General features: G+C 38.5%; 1 pseudogene and 1 gene segment (V, D, J or C); one reads left to right on the forward strand and one right to left on the reverse strand.

Moving 5' to 3' along the window:
* LOC114489669 overlaps positions 1 to 27,389 on the reverse strand; it is a 384,977-nt gene that overhangs the window by 184,963 nt on the left and 172,625 nt on the right.
* Positions 17,026 to 17,605, forward strand: LOC114489668 (annotated as a pseudogene).

The following is a 27,389-nucleotide window of genomic DNA, read 5'->3' on the forward strand; positions in this document are numbered from 1 at the left end:
TTCTCTAAAAACAACTAAATAAATTTTTTTAAATATAATAATACTTTTATTTTAAAGTACTCTGTTATAGACTACAGAAAAATAAAAATAAATGTAACTATAAACCAGGTTTAATTGGTAGATATTTATAGAGCATTGCTTTTAAGACTGTGTGGTACACTTTTTTTTCTCTAATTGCAAGGAAAAATGCCAAGAGAGATATTATATTCAACAAATTAAAATTTTTGAAGTTATCTAACCATGTTTTCTGACTACAATGGTAAAAAAACAGCAAATCAAATATAAGGAAAATAACATAAATAAACACAAGTATTTTGGAGATTAAACAGCATGCTGCTGAACACCCAGTTAATCAAGAATAAAAACAATCAGAAAACCAACAACTAAACTGAGACAAATAAAAATACAAACACAGTCTCAGGAAACACGGATTTAGGGGAAAAAAAAAAACTCTTGTAAAAGGAAACTTTATACAGTTTTAACTGAAGAGCAGAACATTTTCAATAAAATCACTTGAATTTATTTCTAAAAACATTAGAAAAAGAAGTAACTTGAAGTATAATAAAACAAAGACCAGTGCCATGTTAAACAAAATAGAAAACAATATAATAAACGAAGTAAACTAATGGTTCCTTCTTTAAAATGATTAACAAATTTGCCTCTGGTAGGACTCATCAAGCAAAAGAGAAAATACAAATAAATAAAATCATGAAAAAAGAGAAACTACAATGGACATAACAAAAACAAAGAATTATTGAAGAATGCCATCAACAATTATATACTACAAATTTGACAATTTATTAAATGAAAAAAATTAAAAAGATACACTCTTTGAAGGCTAAACCAGGAAGAATCACATAATCTGAACAGATCAATTATTAGCAACACATTTGAAGCAGTAATCAAAATACCCAACAAACAAAAGGCCAGGACCAGATGGATTTATAGGGTAATTCTAAGAAATATTTTAAAAATAATTTGTACATATCCTTCCCAAGAAAACCATAAATTGATGATGTTCACTTATAAATTTTATGAGGCCAACCTTGTTTTGATACAAAAACTAAAGAAAGAAACTGCAAAGAAAAATAATTTCCAATTTCTTCCTTGGCCTTATTCTTGACCCATTCATTGTTTAATAGCATGCTATTCAATCTCCATGAGTTTGAGTGTTTTTGAATTTTTTCCTTGAGGTTGGTTTCTAGTGTCAGTCACTTATGGTCAGAGAAAATTCATGACATGATTTCTATTTTCTTGAATTTGTTGAGGCTTGTTTTGTGTCCTATCATGTGGTCCATCTTTGAAAATGTTCCATGTGCATTTGAAAAGAATGTGCATTTTGCTTCTTTGGGATAAAAGGCTCTCTCTCTCTCTCTCTCTCTCTCTCTATCAGTGAAGTTCATTTGATCTAGGACACTGTTCAATGCCACAATATCTTTGTTGATATTTGGTTTGGAAGATCTACCTAATTTTGACAGTGAGGTGTTAAAATCCCCTACTATAATTGTGTTGTTGTCAATTTCTTTCTCGAAGTCCTCCAAAATTTCCCTTATATATTTGGGTGCTCCTATGTTGGGTGCATGCATATTTACAATGTTTATTCTTGATGGATTCTTCCCTTGAATATTACGAAGTGACCTCTGGGTCTCTTTTTCTGGCCCTTGTTTTGAAGTCTATTTTGTCTGATATGAGTATGGCTATCCCAGTTTTTTTTTTCCTGTCCATTTGCTTTTAATATTTTTTTCCAGCTCTTTACTTTCAGCCTGTGTAGGTCTTTTGTTCTGAGGTGGGTCTCTGGTAGGCAGCATATATGTGGGTTATGATTTCTTATTCATTCGGCTATTCTATGTATTTTTATTGGAGCATTTAATCCATTTACATTTGGCATTATTGATAGGTACTTATTCATTGCCGTTTCACTTCCTTTGTACCTGTGTTCCTCTCTGTTGGTGGGACTGCAGACTGCTGCAGCCACAGGGGAAAACAGTATGGGATTCCCTCAGAAAAGTAAAAGTGGAACTGCCTTTTGACCCAACATTTCCACTGCTGTGATTATATCCTAAGAACCCTGAAATGCCAATCCATAAGAACATATGCACCCCAATGTTCATAGGAGCATGATTTACAATAGCCAAGTGCTGGAAGCAACTTAGTGCCCATCAGTAAATGAATGAATGAAAAAACTACGGTACATTTATATGATGGAATACTATGCAGGGGAAAGAAAGAAGGAGCTCCTACCCTTTTCAAAGACATGGATGGAACTGAAGAGCATCGTGCTAAGTGAAATAAGCCAGGCAGTGAAAGACAAATAGCACATGATTTCACCTTTAAGTGGAACATAATCAACATAACAAACAAGAAAGCAAAATATAACCGGAGACACTGAAATTAAGAACAATCTGACAGTAACCAGAAGGGATGTGGGAGAGAATAATGGGGGAGAGGGGGGGAAGAGTTTTCAGGAATAAGTATAAAGGACACATGGACAAAATCAAGAGGGGATGGAATCAGGAGAGGGAGGTGGGGATGGCTGGGGTGGGGACGAGTGAGGGGGTAAATGCAGACAACTTTACTTGAACAACAATAAAATGATTTTTAAAAATTCTGACTTTAGCTTTGCTGAGTGTAATTGCTGAAATTCTTAAATTGGTAGCAAATCAAATTTAACAATATATTAAAATGATTACACATTCTGTTGAAGTGTGGATTATACATGTGGCGAGAGGATATCTCAACATCCAGAAAAATGATTAATGTGATTCATCACATTAGAAAACAAAAAATAATAAAAAAATTAAAAATATATATGAATATTTAAGAGATAGAGAAAAAGTATTAGAATCAAACATGCAATGCTGACCAAAATATTTTAAAGAAAGCTTATAGAAGGAAACAATCTCAGCTTGAATTTCAGCCTAATAACTAACTATATGCTCAATTATGAAATAATGAAACCTTCCTATTTAAATCAAATAAAATGTCTACTCTCATTGCTATTATTCAAAATAGTAATGGAATATTTAGATATAGTGATCAGAGGATAAAAAAAATACATCTCAATGGAAAAGAAAAATAAAATGCCCAGGCTTCTGTGGCTTAGTAGATTGAGCTCCAGCCTGGGAAGCAAAGGGTTTCCAGTTAGATACCCAATCAGGGCAATATCTGGGTTGCCAGCCAGGTTTCCAGTATGAGGCACACAAAAGGCATCCACACATGGATGTTTCTCTCCCTTTCTTGCTCCCTTCCTTCCCCTGTCTCTAAAAATAAATAAAATCTTTAAAAAAGAAAGAATTAAAACTGCCATTCTTTGTAGATGATATGATACTTTATATGGAATTTCTTCAAGAACTCAACAAAATTAATAGAGCTAATAAAATAATTCATTAGGAAACAAAATACACATTGAATACAAAATTCTGCCACATTCACATACACTAATAAACAAGAAAAGAAAAATTATCCCGTTTATAATTATGTGAAAAATAAGTAAATGCCTGTGAATTAAATTGTCATATTTTGGGGGCCATAAGATGCACCCAGGTTTTAGAGGAGGAAAATAGGGAAAATTTTTTGAAGCAAAAAATGTGGTAAAATATTTAATAATATAAATAACATAATATTTCACAAATGTAAATGTAAACAGAACTAAACAGCAGCATTAACAATCATTATTCCTCCCAAATTTGAAGGGAAACGTGTGTCTTATATGTCTGAAAAATACAGTAATCAAAGAGGTGAAAGATCTATCCTTTCCAGATTATAGGACATTGAAGAAAGAAATTGAAAAGAACATAAAAAATGGAAAGATAAAATATTCCTAAATATTGAATAGATTAAATTTTTTATAATGACAATATTTCCCAAAACAATTCATTGATACAAGCCTAACTCTATCAACCTACTATTCACATTCTTCTCTGAAGTGAAGAAAACAATCTTAAAATTTATATGGAACAACAAATACATTAAATAGCCAAATAAATTTAGAGAAGAAGAAAGTAGTATATATCACTCTCCATGTTCTCAAACTATGCTATAATGCTATAATAATCAAAAGAGAAAGGTATTAGGACAAAAACAGACACCTTAATCAATGGAACAGTATAGAGAGTGCAGAATACAGCTCAGTTATATAAACAACTAATCTATGAAAAATAATGTAGACATATATGCTGCAGAGTTGACAGGGTTTTCAAAATCTGGTCCTGGAAAAATAAAATATACACATTCATGAAAACCTGGACTATACTCTTACAGTATATATAAAATAAACTTAAACTGATGCCATCCCTGCCCACCTTTTCCACATTTTCAACTGACTCCAGCCTGCTTCTCTCTTACCTACTGTTTCCTGATTCACCAATAATTCTGGACACCCCCCCCCTTTGCCTTCCAACTGAGACCATTGCTGACCACATTATGGGCTTTCCAACTGTGAGGCATGATTAAATCTCCTTGTTTTTAATTTATGCCAGATGCAGCATATATAGTTGAAGGAGAAAACTTCACCCACAATAGTACCAGTTCTCTCAACAGGCATGATACTTCTTTAATGCCCCCCAAATCTTTATTTTGGCCACAGAAAGGACAAAAATCAAGACCAGATGGAATCCATCTCATATTCATTGAAAAATTGTATTCCATATGTTTTGCAAACTCACACAGTCCACAAGCCAGTGAGGAAGAAGACAGACAGCTTTTCATGGCTGAGTGAAATTTAGATGCTTTTGACAAAACTGCTAACATGGCAACTCAATGTGGTCTAATAGCATTTTTAGATTGTGACCCTGTGAGAAATGGTCTTTCTAGTGGGAACTCATGAAAATAAGTGAGATCCCACTTTCTGACCTTGGGGGTCCTGGTTTGTGATGTGCCAAGTTGCACAGTAACTGCTGGAATAGCTTAATCACATCTGCCATTTTGTTTATAAATGAGCTTATTAACTGTGATAGTGGGTAAGTGTCTGAGAAGGTCTGAAGGGACAATGGAACTTAGTGCTACACAAACATGTATGAAAGATGCTTCTGTGGAAACAGTAGCCAAATGCAAGATGCTTATGGCTTACTGTGAAGTCGAACAACATACTCTTTTCTCCAATATCCCACAAATACGTGAGGACTGACTTTCTACACCTTTATTTAGTGGCTGGTGGTTAGAGTGGAGGCTCAGATTCCCTTGGGAGTTGGACAGAGTAAAATCCAGTGTGAGACTCTGAGAGGGTCCCAAGGATTCCATAGACTTCAGTCTGGGATGTAGACTTGCACTTATCATTTTAAGGTTGAGCTGTTCAGGCTCTTTGTGCTCTCTCTCACTCTGACAGGCTCTGACTGTTCTTGGTCTGGTGTACCTGCCACCTCTCCAAGGCCAGAGAGAAGTTGTACCTGTCTAACTTCTCTGTCATGACTTCCTGTGTGGAGCTTTGTAAAGACCTTGTCTGGTATTCGGTCAGGTAACATCTGGGGGCTTCCTGGGCATCACCATAGAATGAAAACCTAACAAAATTTTTTTTTTTAATTTATCCTGATCAGGAACAAAGGCAACACTACATATACCTTCAACCTTAAAACAAACTAAAGGACACCTCCGTGGCTCAGAATTATAAGAAGGTAGAGTAGCTTGTTCCCCAGCACTCACTTTGTATTCTGCAAGCCATGACCTGAGATACACAACTGGCAGACCCAGCAGGATTCCAATATCTAACAAAGAGCTTCTGAACATGAAGGCCATCCTCTTCCCCTGTCATTTTCTCCACAACACAACACAAAAAATTGGCAATGGCTGCAATGCTTCCCATGTGGGAGCGAGAGGATGGCCTGAGTTACCTGAGAATACTCACAGCTGCATGAACAAAACTGTTAAAGGGAAAGCCAGATTCACTTTTGACAGTGAGTGAAACGGTTTTGCTATGACCTTTCCAAAAGACACATCCAGAGGAACTCTCAAGACAATGGGAAAACATATTATTTTCTAAACCATCTTCAGTAAAGTAAACTTGATAGGGATCTGTGTCTAGAATGTGGATGTCTAATTACCAGATTTATTCTGTTTCATTCTCTAAAAGAGGAAGTGAGCTAAGTTTTTAAAAGTTGCATTACCTGGGTGATTTTTTCTAATTAGACTTACCTGAAGGGTTCTCAGGGCTGTTAACTGCCCACCTATGACACCAACACCTCCATTAATATACAAGTGCATCAGGAGGGGAATGCATGCTGGCATTTCCCACAGATTCCTGGGAATATAACAAGGGTCCCAGGTTTCAGAAGATAGAGCTGAGCTCAATCATTTGTTTTCTGATAACTTTAGTGTTATTGTGTTTCTTTTGACTCTCTTGTGACCCAGCTGGCTCACTGGGGTTGAGGACTGGAACTACTTTCTAGAGATATTGTCACAGGTGCATGACATACAACCAGAAACACTGTGGGTTGGTGTTACATGTGTCTGGTGAAAACCTCCGAGATGGTGAAATTACCAAAATTAAAAAAAAGGTAGTATGTAGCTTGAAATACCAATTAAATCATGTCTGAGATTCATCAATACTATTTTGGGAAAATTACATCATTCTGTATAACATTTTTAGATATTCACCTTTAAGGGGTTAACATTAAGAACACTAAGACATCATTTTGGCCATATAACCTTCCATGGTCTTCTGTTTTACTTAGAATCAGACCTTGTGCTTCTGTAGGCTAACTGGATGGGTGAGGCAGATACCGGCCAGCAGTATCCATCACCGCTGCAGATGTTCGAGATACAAGAAAAAGACACATGGACTACCGAGTTCTGTGGAGGAATAGGAATGGAACAGCCAGTCCCTCAAGAGGGGAGCACCTTGCCTTCCCACCCGAGCAGGCTTTTATTAGGAACACAGATACAGTTTGTTAAGTACAGTCTGGCAGGGAAGATCAAACAAGTAAGTAACTTTCAAAGAGCTAAAAAAATCTCATGTTAAGTTTAGGGTTTTATCACCTAAAAGCTACAGGACCTAAAAGGCTAGTTTCATTTTCTGCCTGTGCCTTCATATTCTAATTCAAGAGCATTTTCAGCAAGCAGGTTTCACAGTATCTTGCATATTCTATGCCACAGGCCTGATTATCCTGGGTGTCTGCTGACTATGGTCTGGACTTCACCACCCCTGTTATTTCCACAGGCCTGAGTCCAGCAGAGGAGACAAAGGCAGCTGAGAAATTTGGATTTCTCATGGGTAGAATAAAGATTCAGGCTTGTCAAAGCCGAGGGGGCAGGGGTCGATCATCCACTCATTTCCATAGCCCCGTTAGTCTCTTCCCTGAGGGCCTTCCCACGTGATCATGCCTGTCTTAGATTCATCCTCCTTTGAGAAATGTTACTTGTCTTTGGCTAACTGACCGAGCAATGGGGGCCAGGCAAAGAGCAGGCAGCGTTCCCACCAGGGAGATAAGACTGTCTCCTTAGTGTCTCCTGGTTTGGAGGTCTCTCACTCAGCCTTAGCTCTGGGGGCTTATAGCTTCCTGAAACCACCCCAACAGGTGGGCAGTCTCAGCAATGGTTTCCCATGTACTCTGACTGCTGATATACACAACTTTGTGTCAACTCTAATTGTTTTAACTAGCTTCTCCACAATATGCAAAGCCAAGGTGATGTGAAGTCACATACTTTTCAATTAAAAATTATGTCATCCTGGCCAAGTGGTTCAGTTGATTTGAGCATCATCCTATTCACCAAAATTTTGCTGGTTTGATCCCTGGTCAGGGTAAGGTGGTAGCATAGAAAAAGCAACCAATTGATGTTTCTCTTTCACTTTGAGGTTTTTCCCTCTTGCTTTCTCTGGAAAATAAATATAATATATAGTTATGTGAAGATTTTTAAAAATCACTTTCCTATTATTTATTTCTATGAATATTATACTCATATTTATCTACTTTTGTTTCAACCTCTGTTTTATTTTCTAACTCTATTTCTTTTTTATACCTTTTTAGGAAGTTGGGGTACAATAGGCATGTATTGGGTTGTGGTCAAGATGCTACTAAATATTCTACCATGCAGAAGCATCTACCCAAAATGTAAATAATTTGGCCTAAAATATTAATGGTTGACATATGACAAGATCCCCAAACTTATGTACACAGAATACTTACTGTGTGGTACTTTTCAGGTTATTTATATGTCATGTGTGTTTGGAAGCATTGAAGGCTTTGGATGTGGTCTCTGTGTTGGGTCAAATGTGTGTCATTAAAAGTTATTTGATGAAACCTTTGAAGTATTAAATTTTTCAGGTTGCTTCTAGTAAATATCACATGGGAGAGATGAGGCTCAAAAGAAATGAAATGTTCAGAGCAGGGGGTGAAGGCCAGTAACCTGAGAGGCAGAGGCTGTCCAAGTTGTAAAGCTGAAAAATCATCTAAGGAGGTGTCATCTGAGTAAGGTCTGTCTTCAGCCACAATGAATGGCTGCAGACACAGGTCTTCTATACTGAACCAAGGAACTGAGTCCTGTGCTTATTCAGAAGCACACCCCCAAACAGAGGACAGTGCTCCACATGGCACAGACTTCTATGTCTAGTGACAGAGAGGCAAACTTTCTTATCACACATAAGATAAATAAATATGCTTTACTCTATTTTACAAAAGAGGAAATAAACACCCAAGGGACTGGAAGACCTCCATGAGTCCACAATACCTGGGTTTCTGAGAGGATTGGTGCTTCTGCTCTCACTTATGGGCATCTGTGGCTGATCAGAAGTGATTAGCCTGAGATACCCAGTGTGGGATGAAAGAAAAATGTATACCCTCCACCCTCCAGCATTCCCTCACCCCCACCTTAGTTCATGTCCATGGGTCCTACATATAAATTATTTGACTTCTCAATTTCCTATACTTGTCTTAACTCCCCCATCTATTTTGTACCTACCAATTATGCTTCTAATGCCCTGTATATTTTCCCTCATGTCCTCCCTTTCCACTGATAACCCATCATTTCTGTGATTCTGTTCCTGTTCTAGTTGTTTGCTTAGTATGTTACTTGTTTTGTTTTTTAGGTTCAGTTGTTGATAGTTATGAGTTTGTTGTCATTTTACTGTTCATAGTTTGATTATTTTTTCTTAGTTAAGTTTCTTTAACAATTCATATAATAAAGCCTTGGTGATGATGAATTCCTCTAGCTTTACCTTGTCTGGGAGGCACTTTATCTGCTCTTCCATTCTAAATGATAACTTTTCTGGATAGACTAATCTTGGATGTAGGTCCCTGCTCTTCTTGCTTGTAAGGTTTCTTTTGAGAAATCAGCTGATAGTTTTATGGGAACTCCTTTGTAGGTAACTGTCTCCTTTTATCTTGCTGCTTTTAAAATTATCTCCTTATTTTTAATCTTGGATAATGTAATCTTGATGTGTCCTGGTATGTTCCCCCTTGAGTCAATGGGACTCTCTGGGCCTTCTGGACTTCCTGGAAGTCTATTTCCTTCACCAGATTGGGGAAATTCTCCTTCATTATGTTTTCAAATAAGTTTTCAATGTCCTACTCTTCCTCTTCTCCTTCTGGCACCCCTATGATTTGGATGTTGGCACATTTAAAGTTGTCCTGGAGGTTCCTAGACCTTTCCTCATTTTTTTAAATTCTTGTTTCTTTGTCTATTCCAGTTGAATATTCATTCCTTTCCTCTGTTCCGAATCATTGACTTGAGTCTCAGTTCCCTTCCCTTCACTCTTGGTTCCCTGTCTATTATTCATTATTTCACTTTGCATAGCCTTCACTTCTTCCTCTCTTTTGCATACATACTCAATCACTCCTGTGAACATCCAGATTATCAGTGTTTTGAACTCTGCATCTTATAGGTTGACCATCTTGTCGTCACTTAGTTATGTTTCTGAAGCTTTGATCTATTCTTTCATTCGGGCCATAATTCTTTATCTCGGTGCACTTGCTATGTTGTAAAGGACAGACACTTAGGCATTTACCAGGGTGGGAAAACCCACTTCACTTCATTGTAGTGCTGTATTTGGGGGAGCAGTCAGAGAGCAAACAATGCCACTTACTTGGTTCTCACCCTGGCTTTCAGTCACTTCCCTTGCTACACACAAGCAAATTGGCCACTTCAGGTGCTGATTCCTGGGCTCAAGGGCTTGTGTATGTTCTAGGACCCCGTGGGTCTCTCCAGTGAACTCTTCTGTGAAGCTGGGAGTTTATTCCTCTGCCATAGCACCCATAGGTTTTTATGTCCAAGGGTTTTGAAGCTTTGGTTCCCCATGCTGGAATACTGGGTTGTGTTGTCTGGCTCACTCCCCAGTTTTTCCTGCTGGGTATTCTGCATGAGAACATGGGACCCCTGGTCTGCTAGGTGCTGCCTCACCTGCCCAGTCTGTCAGCTTGCTGTCAGTCCTCTTTGCCCCAGCTGCCCATCTCCATCTCTCCTAGCAGTCTGGATGAATATTTGTCCTTTAACTCTTTGGTTGGTATATTTTCATACATTTTGGTTTTCTAGCACTTCTGATTGTTTTATGTTTTTCAATTTGTTGTTGTCCTTCTTTATTTTTTGGTTGTGCAAAGAAGCAAAGTGTATCTACCTACACCTCCATCTTGGCCAGAACTTCAAATACAGATATTCTTATACACTCCTTTTCTCAGATTCTGAGTTGTTGAAGGAAAAAGAGCTGAATAAATAATTATAAAGTCAGAGTCATGACTGAGGTATGATGAGCAAAACTGGCATAAATTAGTCCTGGTTGGTGTAGCTCAGTGGATTGAGTTATGGCCTGTTAACTGAAAAGCCACTGTTCATTTCCTAATCAGGGAACATGCCTAGGTTACTGGTCAGGTTCCTTGGTGTGGGACACCTGAGAAGGAACCACACATTGATGCTTTTCTCCCTCTCTTTCTCCTTCCCCACCACTCTGTCTTAAAAAAATAAAAAATAAAAATATCCTGGCTGCCATAGCTCAATGGATTGAGCCTGGGCTGCGAACCAAAGTGCCACAGGTTTGATTCCCAGTCAGGGAACATGTCTGGGTTGCAGGCCATGACCCCCAGCAACCACACATTGATGTTTCTCTCTCTCTCTTTTACCCTCTCTTCCCTCTCTAAAAATAAAAATAAATAAAATCTTAAAAAAATAAAAACCTGGCATAAGTTTTTAAAAAAGGAGACTTAACCACGACCAACACCATTTGGAAAGCCAAGAATATAGGCAGTAATGGAGTTAGTTGGAAGGCAAACAGGGGTGGGTGGGTACAGAATTACCTGTGAGGCAGGGAACGGTGAGGTGCTGACTTCAATGGGAAGGCAGGGAGATGTAGGTAAGAGGGAAGCAGGGCTGGATTCAATCAAAAATATGGAAGAGGTGGGTGGGGCTAGTATTAGTTTATTTTCGTATATGATGAAAAAATGTAGTCTTTTTTTTTTTTTTTTGCAGGTATATATTCTGTTTATCCAAGACCAGGTGTAGAAAAGTCTGTGAACTCTTCAGTGTATGTGTCTACATTCTCTGTCATAGATTCATTTTCATATAAGCAAGGATTTAATTCTGGGCTCTCTGTGCTGTTCCATTGATTTAGGTGTCTATTTTGTGCCAATTCCTTTCTGTTTCGATTATTATAGCTCTATAGTATAGTTTGAGAAAATGGAGAATGATATCTCCAACTTTCTTTTTTCTTCTCTAAATTTATTTGGCTACTTGATATATTTATGTCTTCATATAAATTTTAAGATTGATTTCTTCATTTCTGAGAAGAATATGAATAGCAGGTTGGTAGGGTTTGACTGGAACAAATTCATTGTTTTGGGAAATACTGTAATTATAACAATTTAATTTTTCCAGTATATGGGAATGTTTTATTCTTCCATTTTTTATGTATTCTTTTCAATTTCATCACCTTTTCAGTTATGTTAATGCACAAGCATTTATTTTTTTTCACACAATTGTAAATTGGATTATTTTAAAAAATCTTCTTTGTTTATTAGTGTATACATATGTGACAAATTCCTGTATATTTAAATTGTATCTTATCTCTTAATGCATCATTTTATTCTATCTTCTGAATTACTTTAGAAATGCTATGTAGAATATTATGTCATCTGCAAATAGTGGCAGGTTTGATTTTTTTCCTTTTTATTTAGATGCATTTTACTTCTTTTTCTCTTCTGACTGCTATGTCTAAATATCGTATTAACTATATTGAATAATAGTACTGAGAGTGGATATTCTTTAATTGTCTTCAACATTTAAATAAATTTTATTTCTTCATAATTCACTGTTATGTTAGCTGTGATTTTATTATATATAGTGTTTACAAGCTGAGATTATTTCCTTCAATACGCTTTCTTTTGAAATATTTTTATCAGTGATACATATTGAATTATTTGAATGTTTTTTTCTGTGTTTCTTGAATACCTATGTGATTTTTATTTTTCTCTTTGTTGATGTGATGAGTCACGTTAATTGTTTTCTGGATGTTGAGCCATTCTTATATCATTGGTATATATCATACCTCATCATAGAATATAACCATTTCAATACATTGTTAATTCAGTTTTCTACTATTTTGTTGAGAATTCTGGCCTGAATGTTATCACAAATATAGGTCTATAATGCTATTCGCAGTGTCTTTCTACAGTTTTGGTATCAAAGTAATGGTGGCCTTGTAAAATAAATTTGGAAGTGTATTTCTTTAATTTATGAATTAGTTGAGAAGGATATGCACTTTTTAAATTCAAAGGATTTTATTTATTTGTTTATTTCATTGTTGTTCAAGTACAATTGTCTGCATTTCCCCCCTGTCCCAGTCATCCCTACCTCCCTCCCCTTATTCCACCCCCTTGGTTTTGTCCATTTGTCCTTTATAATTGTTTCTGAAAACCCTTCCCCCCATTACCCGCTCCCACCTCCCCTTTGGTTACTATCAGATTGTTCTTAATTCAGTGTCTCTGGTTATATTTTGCTTGCTTGTTTTGTTGGTTAGGTTCCATTTAAAGGTGACATCATATAGTATTTGTCTTTCACTGTCTGGCTTACTTTATTTAGCATAATGCTCTCCAGTTTGATCCATGCTGTTGCAAAGGGTAGGGGTTCCTTCTTTCTTTCTGCTGTGCAGTATTCCATCATGTAAATTGTACTAATTATTTTTAAATATGTGCTAGAATTTCCCTGTAAAGGCATCTGGTCCTGTGCTTTTGTTTATTGAGTGTTTTCATTACTGCTTCATTTTCATTGCTAGTAATTGGTCTGCTAACATTATGTGATTCTTTCTGGTTTCATTTTCAAAAGAAGTATGACCTAAAAATTTTCCATTTCATTAAACTGTTAAATTTGTTGTGTATAATTGTTGATGGTATTCAATAATTCTTTGTGTTTTTTTTAGTATCAATTGTAGTTTCTCTTTTGCTTACAATTATATTTGTGTTTTCTCTCTTTACAGCTTGATGAGTCTTACTAGAAGCCTTTCAAATTTATTTCTCATTTAAAAGCAGGAGCCACTACTTTTATTAGTCTCTAATATTGAGTTTCTACTTTTTTAAATTATGGCATTGATCTTTGTTTTATTTACTTTAATTTACTTTTTGTTTTGTTTCTTCTTTTTCTAATGTATTTACAAATAAATTAAAATGCTTTCATTGGAATTGTTCTGCTCTTTAGTTAGAACTGTATAGTTGTAAAGTTTCCTTTTATAACAGCATTTTCTAAATCCATGTTTTCTGACTGTGTTTGTACTTTTATTTGCCTCAATGTAGTTGTTGATCTATTTGTGTTAATTTTTTAAAGATTTTATTTATTTATTTTTTAGAGAAGGAAGGGAGGGAGAAAGAGAGAGAGGAAGAAACATCAATGTGTGGTTGCTGGGGGCCACGGCCTGCAACCCAGGCTTGTGCCCTGACTGGGAATCGATCCTGCGACAGTTTGGTTCACAGTCCGCACACAATTTACTGAGCTATGCCAGCCAGGACTTGCATTAATTTTTGATTTATAGGGTATTTGGTAGTATGTTGGTTAATCTCCAAATATTTGTGTTTGTTTAATGTCTTTTTTCCCTATGTTTCATTTTTAGTATCTTACCATTATGGTCTTACCAACATATGGCTGATATAAATTTAAATATTTTAAATGTATTGTGGATTGCTTTTTCTCCCAGTACAAGACCTTTCTTGGAATTTTTTCCATGTAAACTGGAGAAAAATGTGTGCTGTTTTAAATACAATGATTTATAAATATCTATCAGTTAAACCTTGTTTGCTGTTAAGTCTAATTTTTAATTATCTAAAACACGGTATTTAAAAATAAGGTTAGCTTTTTTTTAACTCATACTACATTTAACTCTCAAGAGGACCTTTTGAAATAAATACATTTTTCATGTCAGCATTAGAGATGAGGAAAGTAAAAGGCATTTTAACTACTTTAAAGTCACAACACTTATCTGTGACATTTCCATTGTTTCAATCTGTTAGTGTCTATTTCTGCAGCCATGCATATCCTCTAATAGTGCAGAAAATAAAATTTAAAGGATTAAGGACAAAGCTGGAAAAGAGAATTAGAGAGCTCTCACCAAGTAGTGCTCTCTAGTGTTTGTACAAAAGACTCTGTGGATCTAAACTTCACAGAGTCCAGCTGCAGGTCTTCTGTGTGCCACTGGATGAAGATGGTAAAATGGACAGTGAAAAGTGGAAGGAAAAAGCCAGTAGCTGAAATGAAAAAAAGAATGAAGTGGCAACAGTTTTACTAAGGGGTTAGACAAATCCAGGGTATTTCTGGTCCCTTCTCACCAATAATGTCATTATCTTTCCTCAGCACATGTACTGTAAAAACAGGAGGCCAATTCTCTGGACTCAAAGATCACAGATATACAATTATTATCTTGTGATTATCACTGAAGTCTGTATTTGAAAAAAATGCCTCCAGATACAATGAATGCTAAGAAAAGACCATATATGACATATGTGGAGGATACCTCAAATGGTGTGTAGTTTGACTGCCTGATTCTCTGACCAAAACTGATGATCAATAATTGTGTCTGCTTTTTTTACAAGCAGTTATGGTAAGTGTTTCAGGGAGGGCCTGCATGAATGAGGTGTTTCAAACACAGAGCTGAATGAGTGAACCACATCCAAATTATACCAAATATCTGAGTGGGCCTGGGGTATTCCCGTTTCCTCCCGTAATCCCTGAATGAGACACACCTAAATCAGAAACCAGGACCAGATAAATGGCATTTCAAATTCCTTGGCAATTTGCTTTCCAGGTTTTTATTTTTTTAAACTTTGTGTGGCCACAGGAAAGTGAAAATGGAAGCAGAAGGCTCTTCATGAATAATTGGAGCTTTACAAAGCTGAAATCCACAGCAGATTAAGCATATATTCTGCAAAACCAAGTACTAAGTAAGCATCTGCCATGGCTGAAGCAATCAATCCATCCAAATCCATGTAGAATAGATTTTCTACCACCAACACACCAGATAAACAAACTGAGTCTCAAAGAGAAGCTGGGTTAACTCCAAGACATCCTCTAGAAATGGGCAGAGTAAGGATGTGACAAGGAGTAGGCCATTGCTCACTTAGTGGAACACTGATTCAAGATAGTTGGGTGCTCTTAAATTTCAGGAAGGTAGAAAGGTTGGTAGTCCTGTAAACAATGTCTGCCTCCAGAGAGCCCACATTGTGCAAGCCTCATCTGGATAGAAGTTGACATCATTTCTGTGGTGCGTGAGACAGAAAAGTACATAGTGTAAGCCACATCACAATGAACAGCAAGAAGAATAGGCATGTGGAGCTCACCCTGGAACACCCAATCTTTCAGGGGCGTGTTTGGAAAGAGAAGTGTGCCCAAATGAACAAAAATCTAAGCTATAAGTGTATAATTTGAGTTTACTAGTTGGGGGAAATTATTTCATTACTGTTTCCAATTATTTTTTCACTCAGGAACAAGAGACCTCCCCTCTAGGAGTAGTCTGTATTAGGGCATTGCCCCACTGAGTGTGCAACCAACAACCTGGTTTTGGAAATAAGGAAACAAAGACTTAAAAATTATGGTAACAAAAAAACAAACAAAATATATGCCTAGAGATTTTACATTCTTTTTCAAGGACCTACAGGCAATAACTGAAAACCCCTTAAAGTCTGGATGAACCAAATTTTTTTTAAGCTCTGAGGTTTGATCTACCTCTTACATGGGGAGGAAAATCTGGAGAATATCTTTTTTCCCAGTTTGGAAACAGTGTAGTGGAACAGCACACACAATGAGAACATTCTTGATCTTGAATAAAGATACTGTCTTTTGTTTTACTTAAACTTAAATTTTGATACTCTCATTATGGGGATTCCACATTTATAAAAGTAGCAAAATCTTGATAGTTTCAGGAAGAGAAATATTCATTCCAAGTAAAGAATCTGTGTGATGACTTGGGAAGAAATACATTTGTTTTGCTGGTAAATACAAGACAGGTGACTGAAAGTATCAGTGAAGCAAGTGTACATCAAGAACCACTGTGATAGAATTGAACAGCATGAATGCAAGGGTGGTTTAAATTTAAAATAATAATAAATTCAAAGGCAGGCTGGAAGCAAGAAAGTAGCCATCATCAGTGTAAACTCATGACAATGTCCTAGATAGGTCTGTTTTCCCTCCACTAACAAAATGTCTTGAAAGGAATAATTGTATAATACAGCCCAACTAAAATCAAATTCCACTTTTAAAGGCCCAATTACTTTTCAGCTTGAGCATTCCTGCCCACCCAAAACTGGAAGTTTCCGGGTGAGCATCAGATCTCAGTTCTGTTGGTGGTCTATGGTGATGTCACTTACATTATGCGTCATCTTATTTCTCTGTGAAGATGACAGCATCTTGCCCCTGAGTGAGGCTTGCATTTGAAAGGCCACCCAGAAAACATAAAACAGAAGCTATATCTGCACTTTCATTAAATTCTCTATCTACAGTTTTCAGGGCTGTGGATGGATTAGGAACAGACAAGTTCCAGGTTCAAATCTTGGAACTGCCACAGGTAAGTGATGTGACTAAAGGTAGCAGACTTGCACTTTCTATCTGGCTGCAGCCACAAGGTAAGCCAAGATGGACACTTACAAATACAACCAGGAGCTATGGAGGAAGAAACAGTTGGATGTGATGTGCTTCCTTCTTAGGGTGCACTGCTGGCAGTACTGCCAGCTCTCTGCACTACACAAAGCCCCCAGCCCCATCAGGCCCCATAAAGTGGGTAGGCTGGGATACAAGGCCAAGCAAGATTATGTTATGTATCAGGTTTGTGTGCACCATGGTGGCTGCAAATGCCCTGTTCCTAAGGGTGTGACCTATGGCGAGCCAGCCCCTCATGGTGTTAACCAGCTGAAGTTTGCCCAAAGCCTTCAGTCTGTTGTTCAGGAGCTAGCTGAGTGCACTGTGAGGCTCTGAGAGTCTTGGATTCTTACCAGGTTGGTGAAGACTCCATATACAAATTCTTCGAGGTTATCCTGATTGATCCATTCCACAAGACTATCAGAAGGAATCCTGACACCCAGTGGATCACCAAACTAGTCCACAAGCACAGGGAGATAGATGCAAGGACTGGCATCTGCAAGCCACTGAGAGCTGTGTCTTTGGAAAGGGCCACAAGTTCCACCACACTATTGGTGGTTCTTGCCATGCAGTTTGAAGAAGGCGTGGTATTCTCCATCTCTACTGTCACTGCTAATATGTGTCATGTTTGTAAAATTCTTACCTAATAAACAGTTTAGGAAAGTAAAAACAAAAAAGTAGCAAACTTGCCATTGGGATTCTTCATCAGTAATAGTGAGAGTTAGAAATCAATTATCTTCAAGTGTTATTTTTATGTAGTTAAATGTGGACAGATTATTTTATTTTAAAATACTGTGTTTTACAAAGTTTATAAGAATATAATGACCTCCTGAGAAAGAAGAGTAAAGTAGGAGGGATTATAATACCTGACACTAACTATACTACAAGGCCACTGTAATCAAAACAGGCTGGTATTGGCATAAAAACAGGCACATGGGCCAATGGAACAGAACAGAGAGCCCAGAAATAAATCCAAGTGTCTATGGTCAATTAATATTGGACAAAGGTGGCAGTAACATAAAATGGAGTAAAAATAGCCTCTTCTACAAATGGTTTTGGGAGAACTGGACAGCTATGTGCAAAAACAACAACAACAACAAAAAAACCCCAATGAAACTAGAGCACCAACTTACACCTTATACAAAAATAAATTCAAGGTGGGTAAATGACTTAAATATAAACCGTGACACCATTAAAGTCCTAGAGGAGAATGTAGGTAGGAAAAATCTCAGATATTTCACATAGAAACTTTTTTACTGACATGTCCCCTAGAGCAAGGGACATAAAGGAAAGAATAAACAAATTGGGACCTCATCAAAGTAAAAAGCTTCTGCATAGCTAAAGAAAACAGTATCAAAATAAAAAGAGAATCAAATGTATGGGAAAACATGTGTGCCAGTGATATCTCAGAAAAGGGTTTAATCCCCAAAATATATACAGAACTTATACAACTCTACTCTAAGAAGACAAGCAACCCAATTAAAAAATGGGCAAAGGACTTGAACAAACACTTATCCAAGGAGGACATACAGAGGATCCAAAGACACATGAAATGATGTTCAATATCACTAGCTATCAGAGAGATGCAAATTAAAACCACAATGAAATACCACTTCACACCAGTCAGAATGGCCATCATAAAGAAAGCAACAAACAACAACTGTTGGAGAGGTTGTGGAGAAAAGGGGACCCTAGTGCACTGTTATTGGGACTGCAGACTGGTACAACCACTATGGAAAGCAGTATGGAACTTCCTCAGAAAACTAAAAATGGATCTGCCTTTTGACCTAGAAATTCCACTGCTGGGACTCTATCCTAAGAAACCTAAAACACCATTCCAAAAGAACCTATGCATCCCAATGTTCATAGCAGCACAATTTACAATAGCTAGGTGCTGGAAGCAACCTAGATGCCAATCAGTAAATGAATGGACCAAAAAACTTTGGTACATTTACACAATGGAATTCTATGCAGCAGGAAGGAAGAAGGAGCTCCTACCCTTTGCAACAGCGTGGATGGAGCTGGAAAGCATTATGCTAAGAGAAAAATGCCAGGTGGTGAAAGAAACACCATATGATCTCACCTTTAACAGGAACCTAAACAACAAAACAAAGAAACAAGCAAAATATAACCAAAGACACTGAAATAGAGGACAGGCTGAGAGTGACCAGAGGGGAGAGATTCGGGAATTTCAGGGGAGAATGGGAAGGATTTATAGGATCAAATTTAAGGGATACATGGACAAAAACTAGGGGGGTGGTAATGGGACGGAAGTGTTGAAGGATGGGTGGGCAGGATGGAATGGGAATAAAAGACAGAAAACTGGACTTGAACAATGATTAAAATAACATAAAAATTGAAAAAGAAAAAAAAAAAGTAGAAGTCCATGTTTCATTCAGCCCCTTGGTTCCAGCACCATCAGTTGTGTTGCCACCTCTTGATCTCCAATTAACACAAAATCATGTGGCACCCTCTCATGGCCCACCACCAAGAGTCCCCTCACCCCTTTTTTTCCAAGCAAAGTCTCTTGTGTTTACTAAGCCATGTGGCAAAAAGGGAGCACCCTAAAACTGTGTGCTTCACTTCTACTAAAGAGCATGGTTGTTCTCTGCCCATGTGGTCCCCAAAAGACCCCACCCTTTGGCTGCTGAGCCTCGGTTTAAATCCCAGTGCTCATCTTCCTCTGCCTCACCATTTCCGACTCCTCCCATAGTTGGCCAGAGCTGACAGCATTCCTGTATTTTTCAGCTTTACTCGGCTGCCATAGTAAGTCTGGGCAGGTGCAGCCCTGTGGTGTGGAGCCAGTCATCTCCAAGCTGTTACGCAGGTTCTGTAACCAGGGGGAGCTGCCTCCCAGTTTCATCATGGGTTGAAGTCACTCTCATTCTCCTGGCTCAGAGCATGGCCACAGCCATTTAACATATCTATGAAACCAGTTAAAGGTTATAAGTATGTTAAACAACCACTATGGAGGTTATCCGAAAAACTGTTGCTAGGCAAAACAGCTCTCAATGGCCCTTCTCCATGTGTCTCATTCCCCAGCTCAGACTTGTGGGGGTGAGGACATCCTATATATATTTTTTTTCTAATATTTCTTGGATACTGAGTTTAGACCCCATTACAAACTCCTATTTGGTGCCCCCTCTTGGCTGTCCCCTGTTACATTTTGATTTATTTTATATGTTTCTGTTAAAACAAAGCTCTAATGAGTATCTTGCCATCAGAATAGCAGAACTCTACATATCATGAATGATTTATTTGCACATTATTCCTGTGATTGAACAGTGTTTTTTATATTACTGGCTATTTTTATTATTTATATTTTCTATGCGTTTTGAACATTGCCTGGGATGTTAGTTTTGCTGTTTTGTTTTTTTGTTGAAGCTGCTCATATATTAAGTTCACCAAACCCCATTTTTAGGACAAAATAGAGTATATATTAAAACATAAAAAAAAGCTCATATTATAAATTGTTAACCCTTTGTCTCTTAATGTATTGCAAATATTCTTAGTTTATTATTTTACACTTCAGTTTTGTTTGCTCTGTTAACTGACATGAAGTTCCTTTTTATTCATATATTCATGGCTAGCAGGATATATATTTTTAATTATTTTTCCTTTGATTGTGTTTGTATGGCATAGTGTATCTGAAATCAATGATGATGAACTAAAGTTTTATTTATTTATTTATTTATTTTCAAAACAGGGGAAAGGAGGGAGAAAGAGAGGGAGAGGAAGATCGATGTGTGAGAGATACATACATCAAGTTTCTTCTAACACATCCAGAACTGGGGATTTGGCCCGGAACCCAGGCATATGCCCTGACCAGGAAACAAGTCAGCAACCTTTCTGTTCTCAGGCAGGTGCTCAATCAACTGAACCACACCAGCCAGGGCTATTGTCTTTCTTATGTGTTAGATTTTAGTAGGATCATTTTTATACAGTTCTTACATTTTAATTGTTTCATCTTATACCTTCATTGGCTTAGTCATACTTACAGCACATTCTGTTTTTTTTTTTTTTTTTGTTAATCTTATTTCCATGATATTTTTACACAACAGGCCTATGGCGGGGGCAAGATACTGTTACCAAATGGACCCTCCCTCCCCCAGGCTTCCTCTGTACTAGATTCATCTTGACCACTGCCCTTAGGAATTGGAATTATGCTTCTGAATGCCAGAGTTTTGTGAAAAGGAGAGGTACCATTCAAAAGTTATACAGGTTTAGGGTAATTACAGAATGTCACTGTTAAATACTCAAAGTCCCTTAAAACACACACCTACATAAACACAGTCATACCTTCCCCCCTTTTCTCAGTCAGATGCACTCTATCACAGGGGAAAATAGAAGTTTATAGCTCAGCTAGACTCTTGATTCTTCCCAGTAATCCATGCTCAGCTGACAGACCTCCCACAGTTCCCAGCACCATCAGCTATGTCACTGACTTGATCTCCAGTTCTCAATCCAGACCCACAGAGCACCTTCTCATGGCCCACCAGCAAGAGTCCTTTCATCCCTTTCTTTCCCACAACATCTCTCCTGCATTTTTCCAAACCACTAAGAGAGCTCTGTATGGATGCTACATGTTGCTTTACTGCTTCCTAAACCATGAAATTAAGGGAGTCCCCAAACCGTATGGTTTCCTTTACATTGCTGCCATGCTTGAGTTTAAATCCTGGAGCAAATCTTCCTCTGCATCCTCATTTCCAATTCCTCCCACAATTGACTACATTTTCCAGAAGTCCCTTATTTTTCCATCTTTTCTGGGCTGCCATAGTAAGTCCGGGCAGATGTGGCCCCATGGCGTGGAGTGAACCATCTCCAAGCTCTCATGCAGGTGCTGTAATGAGGAAGTGCTACCTCACAGTTATGTCATAGGTTGAAGTCACTCCCACCCCCCTGGCTCAAAGCAGGTCCACAGATACTTCACATATTTATGAAGCTAGTCAACAGTTATAGATATGTAAAATAAGCATTTTTGCATATCAGGTATGAAGATGGCCAACTGTTGGTATGCAAAATAACTCTCAATGGCCCTGCTTTATTGTCTCATCCCCAAGTTCACACTTGTGGAAGTGAGGTAATTCTATATTTTATAATTCTTGGACACCCTGAGTTCTAGACCCCATTATAAATCCCCCTTTTGAGGGGGGCTCTGGCTGCATCCTGTTGCAATATCCCAGAGAGAAAAATAGTAGGTAATTAGTTGGAAAAGCTTTCTTGGAGGTCATTAATTAAAAGTTAACTGGATAATTAAACAATGTATCTGAAGTGATTTTTAAACTTCAATGTACTCTTTAAATGTTAGTTGTTATTTCTGATTCTAGTAAATAATATTTTTTATCATATTACTGGTAATGAATGCCTGCAACACTGTGTTATAATTCATTTTATGTAATTAGATCTAGTGGATAAATTAACTGAAGACTAAGAAAAAGGAATCAGTCACTTGCTGTAGAGTTTATATTACTTATTCTATTGGAATCTATACTTGTATTTGCAGCCTAGGCTAATGGTTTTGCTTTATTTAGCATAATGTCTGTTTTTTGGGCCATCTCAACTATAGGCAGAGCTGATTCCAGGAGGCAAGCCATCAGGTAATGGGGGGGGGCTCTGTCTGCAGGGCCCCCTGTCCCCCCAGCTGCCACAGATGGGAATAAGTCTACCAAGACATGATCTGCTTGGGGAGGAAAGGTGGCCAATCTCTCAAAGGAGAAGGGCCAGGAGCCTGTTCCTCGATGGGCTTTTATTGCATTCACTTACACAGGAATTCAGGTAAAGCTCATTACTCACTGCTGGGAATTAAGGATCAAATAACAAGGAACTCTGAGGGCCTATTTTGAGTCAGGGTCAGATAGTTAAAGAGCTGTAAAACTTTGAGGAACAAACTTACTTCTTGCTTGGACCCTTATCAGAGCATTCTAAACAAAGCCGGTTTCACAGGATTTTACATATTCTTTCTTAGGCCTGATCACCCAGGGGACCTGCCCTTTCCAGCACAGGGCTGCACCACCTTCCATCATTGTTTCAGGCTTAGGTGGAGCAAGGGAAGTAAGGCATCCGAGAGATTAGGAGATTTTCTCACAGACAATGAGGACTCAGGCTATGTCAAAGCTAAGGGGCGAGGGTCGATTACCCCCTTTTGCTGTAGCCCCAAAAGTCCTACCTTGGGAGCTCCCCACATGATCATGCCTGTGTTAGGTCCTTCCCCCCTTATGGAATATTACCCATCATTGGCTAACCGACCAAGCATTGGGAGTCAGTTATGGATGAAGTAAAAGGAGCAGAAGTGGTGCTCCTTCCAGGGAAATAAGCTTTTGTCTCCTTGCTGGCTTACAGTCCAAGGTCTCTCCCTCAGCCTTAGCCTTTACAGGGGTTATGGCTGCTGAAACCAGGCAGGGCAGTTCCCAATAAGGTAAAAATTTTGGAAGGAGGCAGTTTGAAATCAGGCCAGTTGCCACAAAGTTATATAAAACCAGGAGGCTGGCAAGATGACAGAGGACTGAATGGAACTCACACTAACTTTCTCCCAGGACCAATCTGTAATTACAACTAAATTGTGGAGAAATCACCCAGAACAAACAACTGAATGAAAGTGAGGGAGAAACCTTATAACATTGGGCAAACAGAAGAATCAACTTCAGCACAACCTGACTGGTAAGGAGTGCAATGGAGACTTGAGGGGGCTGGTTGGGCACGCACAGGTGGCAGGGCTGGAGGAAAAATCAAGTGGCCATTTGGATCCCCCTAGGAAAAGTAGGGTCTGAACCCAAAGCTGGAATTCCAAGCCTAGAGCACCAGAGCCTGAAAATTACACAGAACAACCAGAAGCAAAAAGCAGCAAGGTTGCTCTCTGCCAGAGACAGATGGAAATGCAAGAGCCATTTAAAGGGCCAGCACACAATTTTCCTTTTGCAACCACTTACCCTGGGCTCCAGCAAAGGTGGGGGGCAGAGTGGATTAGAAAAGCCTGAAGAGAGACTCAGATGGAACTTTGGGGAGAGAGCTGAGAGAGTAGACTCTGGGATCCTGGTGCTGAGCTAACTCCCAAACAGCAGCAACCCTCATGCTGAGGCGGACCACTCCCCTCTGAGCAGCAGCCTGAGGGGAATCAAGAGCCACCACCCCAGGAGGGATTCTGTCCTACCCTGTGGTGCTTAAGCCTGACTGCTGAGTGCAGAGTGACTAGATTAATAACTGAAGGAGACAGCCACAGACAGTAGACCCCTGGGAGTCTTGAACAAGCTTCCTAAGGTCAGACAGGGTCAACATTTGACAACACCAGAGGTGGATGTGGACAGAAAGAAGCAGTGGTAAATATTAGAGACTACCAAGACAAAATCCACTGTGGTCTACTCCATGGCCTGCAATATTTTCTTTCCTGCATAGGTGTTTAACATTCATTTCTTGTCCTTCAATTTTGTGCATATTAAGTCACTAGATTTTATACTATAGTTTATTTCAATACACATACTTTGCCCCTCCCTTCTCATACTCCATTTTACCTTCTTCTTTCCTTGCATTATTTTCATTTTAAATTTCATTTTCCCTCTTGCTACAACTTGTTTCTATTCTGCGCTCTTACTATTTCTCTCTGGACCAGGCTCACAAAACCAATTTTCTTGTCAATGGTCCTCTAACATCCTTTTTCATTGCTCTTACAATGTCTGCATTCTCTCTCCACCTTTAGCAATCTTTGCTAGTTGGTTGTGGGTAGGGTAGCTGTTGACCCTGTCTCTGAATCTCCACCTCAGTTAGCATTTCTCTTTCTCTTTCTATTGACTTAAATATGATCCTGCTATTCAGGCAAGCAACTCATCTAATTTTTCATTATCCACTTATTTTTTTACTTGCTATGTCCTCTCCTGGTGTCATTGCAAAAAAAAAAATACCCAATTCTAAGATTAGACACAATTCCTTCTCACCATTGCATATCAATTATAAAACCAGAAAAATTTCATGTCCAAAACAACCTACCCTACCCTCAGAGGGCCAAGCACACATGCCTCTAGTCAGAGTAAATAATCATTTTCCCATAAAATTAAGTTCCAGATAATTCAGATTTGTCTCTTCTTGTAAACACTCTCCCCATGACTCATCTTGACCCAGACAGATAGAAAATCTGATAAAGCTAAGCCTTTGTTTAGGCTGCTGTCCCTACATCCCTCATTGTGGAGCTCCCTCCCTCCACATGAAGCATTGCTGGGATGGGAGTTGTCTTTTCATGTGGTTAGCAACCTTGTCAATCTGTAGAACCTCATCAGTCTGGAACCTCACTGACCACAGAACACATAGAACAACCCAGAGAACGTATCCTGAGTACTTTGGAAACCTGTCAAAAATAATCCAGTCAAGCACAGCTTCTGACAGAATATGTCCCCCTAATTAGGCATATCATACAGATGCAATTAAAGTTCTCTGGTTGTTCACTTTCTCTGAAGGTCCCTCCATGCCCCCTTGGGAAGGAATACCAGGACAGACCCTGTTGCTGCAGAATCTCTGTGCAGAACAACCAAGATGCACCTGGCAGTGACGCCTCTGGGAAAAGACAGCAACTCTGCCTTTGAGACTTGTAGAAGTGGAGCATTAAAGGAAATGTCATTTTTCCTGAGGTGTACCGACATGATTTGCCTAATTAGGTGGGAAATATTTTCTCAAAGAGACAGGATGTCCTAGATTTATCTTGACTGGTATCCATGTCATGCAGGGGGTACTGTGGCTTGCAGGCCTGATGAGATTATGACCAATGAGGTTACACTGTTGACCTGTTGACGACGCTCTCATCTACCCATGAAGAGAGCTGGAGTTCTAGGTGACACTTAGTCCTCAGAGAGAAGCTCTGAACTGCAAGGAACACAGGCAGCAACCTCAACAAGAATTGGTTTCCTTGTCTTTTCCACCTGCTTGGGTTCTGGTAAGTACAGAAGAGGTGTGTGTGGGTTTTTTATTGTTGTTGTTGTTGTTTGTTTGTTTGTTTGTTTGTTTGTTTTACCGGGAGGAACAAATTCCAGTTACTTTGTAATTACATAGTGATTGGAAAATGATTGTTTAAACTGATTTCACACATGTAGACATTCTGGTGAGTATCGTGGAGACAAGACACTTCATTTCCTGTCATGCATACTTTCTGATCATATTGTAACTATTTTAGAAGTCATGGAATATGTGGCCCCATTTCTGCTGGAATTTTCTCAAATGTAATGGATTTAAGCAGGATGGCTAGAAGAGGACCCTGGTGTTGGCCCCTGAATTGTGAGGCACAGGATGCATGTCCCCTCTGGAGGGGGGTGCCTGAAATGCCTCCATGTCCCACATGGCACTTGGACACCTGTACAGGGGTGATGGTGATTCAGGAACCCCCAGGAATGCTGTGTCAGGTCAGGAAGCCACCAGAGACAGTTGTCCACCAGTTCATGTGGTGCTCTTTCTGCTGAGATGTTTTAAGTGGCTTCAGAAGCACTCAGGAGGGAGACATCTCCTGGGATGAGGAGAAACAGGTGAGGCAGAGGGAGTGTCAGTCTGCAGAACAACGACAGAGGTCTGCTCAGTGTGGAAAATTGTGGGGGTATTTTAGGCTTTTGTGTGGTGTAAGAGTTTGGGTGAGAATTAGGCTGATGGAACACAGGGTTATTTATGTTTTGCTTCAAATGATAGAGAAACTAAGACTATTTGAGATTTTTAGTAAACATGTCTTATGGAATATTTATTTTTTATTTTTTAAAGTAAATATTTTTTTTATTTTAATCATTGTTCAAGTACAGTTTTCTCTCCCCTACTCCCATTCCAGCCCACCCACCCAACCCTCCCCCCTTCCCCCCCATTACCCCCACCCCTAGTTTTTGTCCATGCGTCCTCCAAATTTGTTCCTGTAAACCCTACCCGTTCCCCCCTGAAATTCCCTTATTTGTGCTATGGATAAATATATTTGTAGAAGAGATTGAATTTGTTTATATATATCAATATAAAAAATACTGGCATAACAAAATCCACAATTTCTTACTCTTAGTTTTCATTATAAATTAAGGGGTTTTTCTAAAGGTTAAGGATTCTAATTAAAGGTACATAAAAACAATAGAGAACATAATGGTGTATACAAAAAAAAAACATACACAAGATATGTTGTGATTGAAAAAAAAGGGTATGAGGTCTGGGCATATACTTTTCAGAAAAAGGAGATTAATTTTGTCTTAAGGGAGGCAGGGAAAAAGCAGGACAAAAGCCAAATGTAAAAAGGGAAGTGGTAGAAGGTCTGTGAGGGAAATGCAGATAGAGGAGTTTTATGTAGGGTGAAGCTGAATCCTAGGGTAATACATTTCAGTCAATGAATGAGTATAAATGTGAACAGTGAGCTGGTGTGGAAG

The sequence above is a fragment of the Phyllostomus discolor genome, chromosome 15, assembly GCF_004126475.2.
Source record: "Phyllostomus discolor isolate MPI-MPIP mPhyDis1 chromosome 15, mPhyDis1.pri.v3, whole genome shotgun sequence".
In the NCBI taxonomy this organism is placed as follows: domain Eukaryota; kingdom Metazoa; phylum Chordata; class Mammalia; order Chiroptera; family Phyllostomidae; genus Phyllostomus; species Phyllostomus discolor.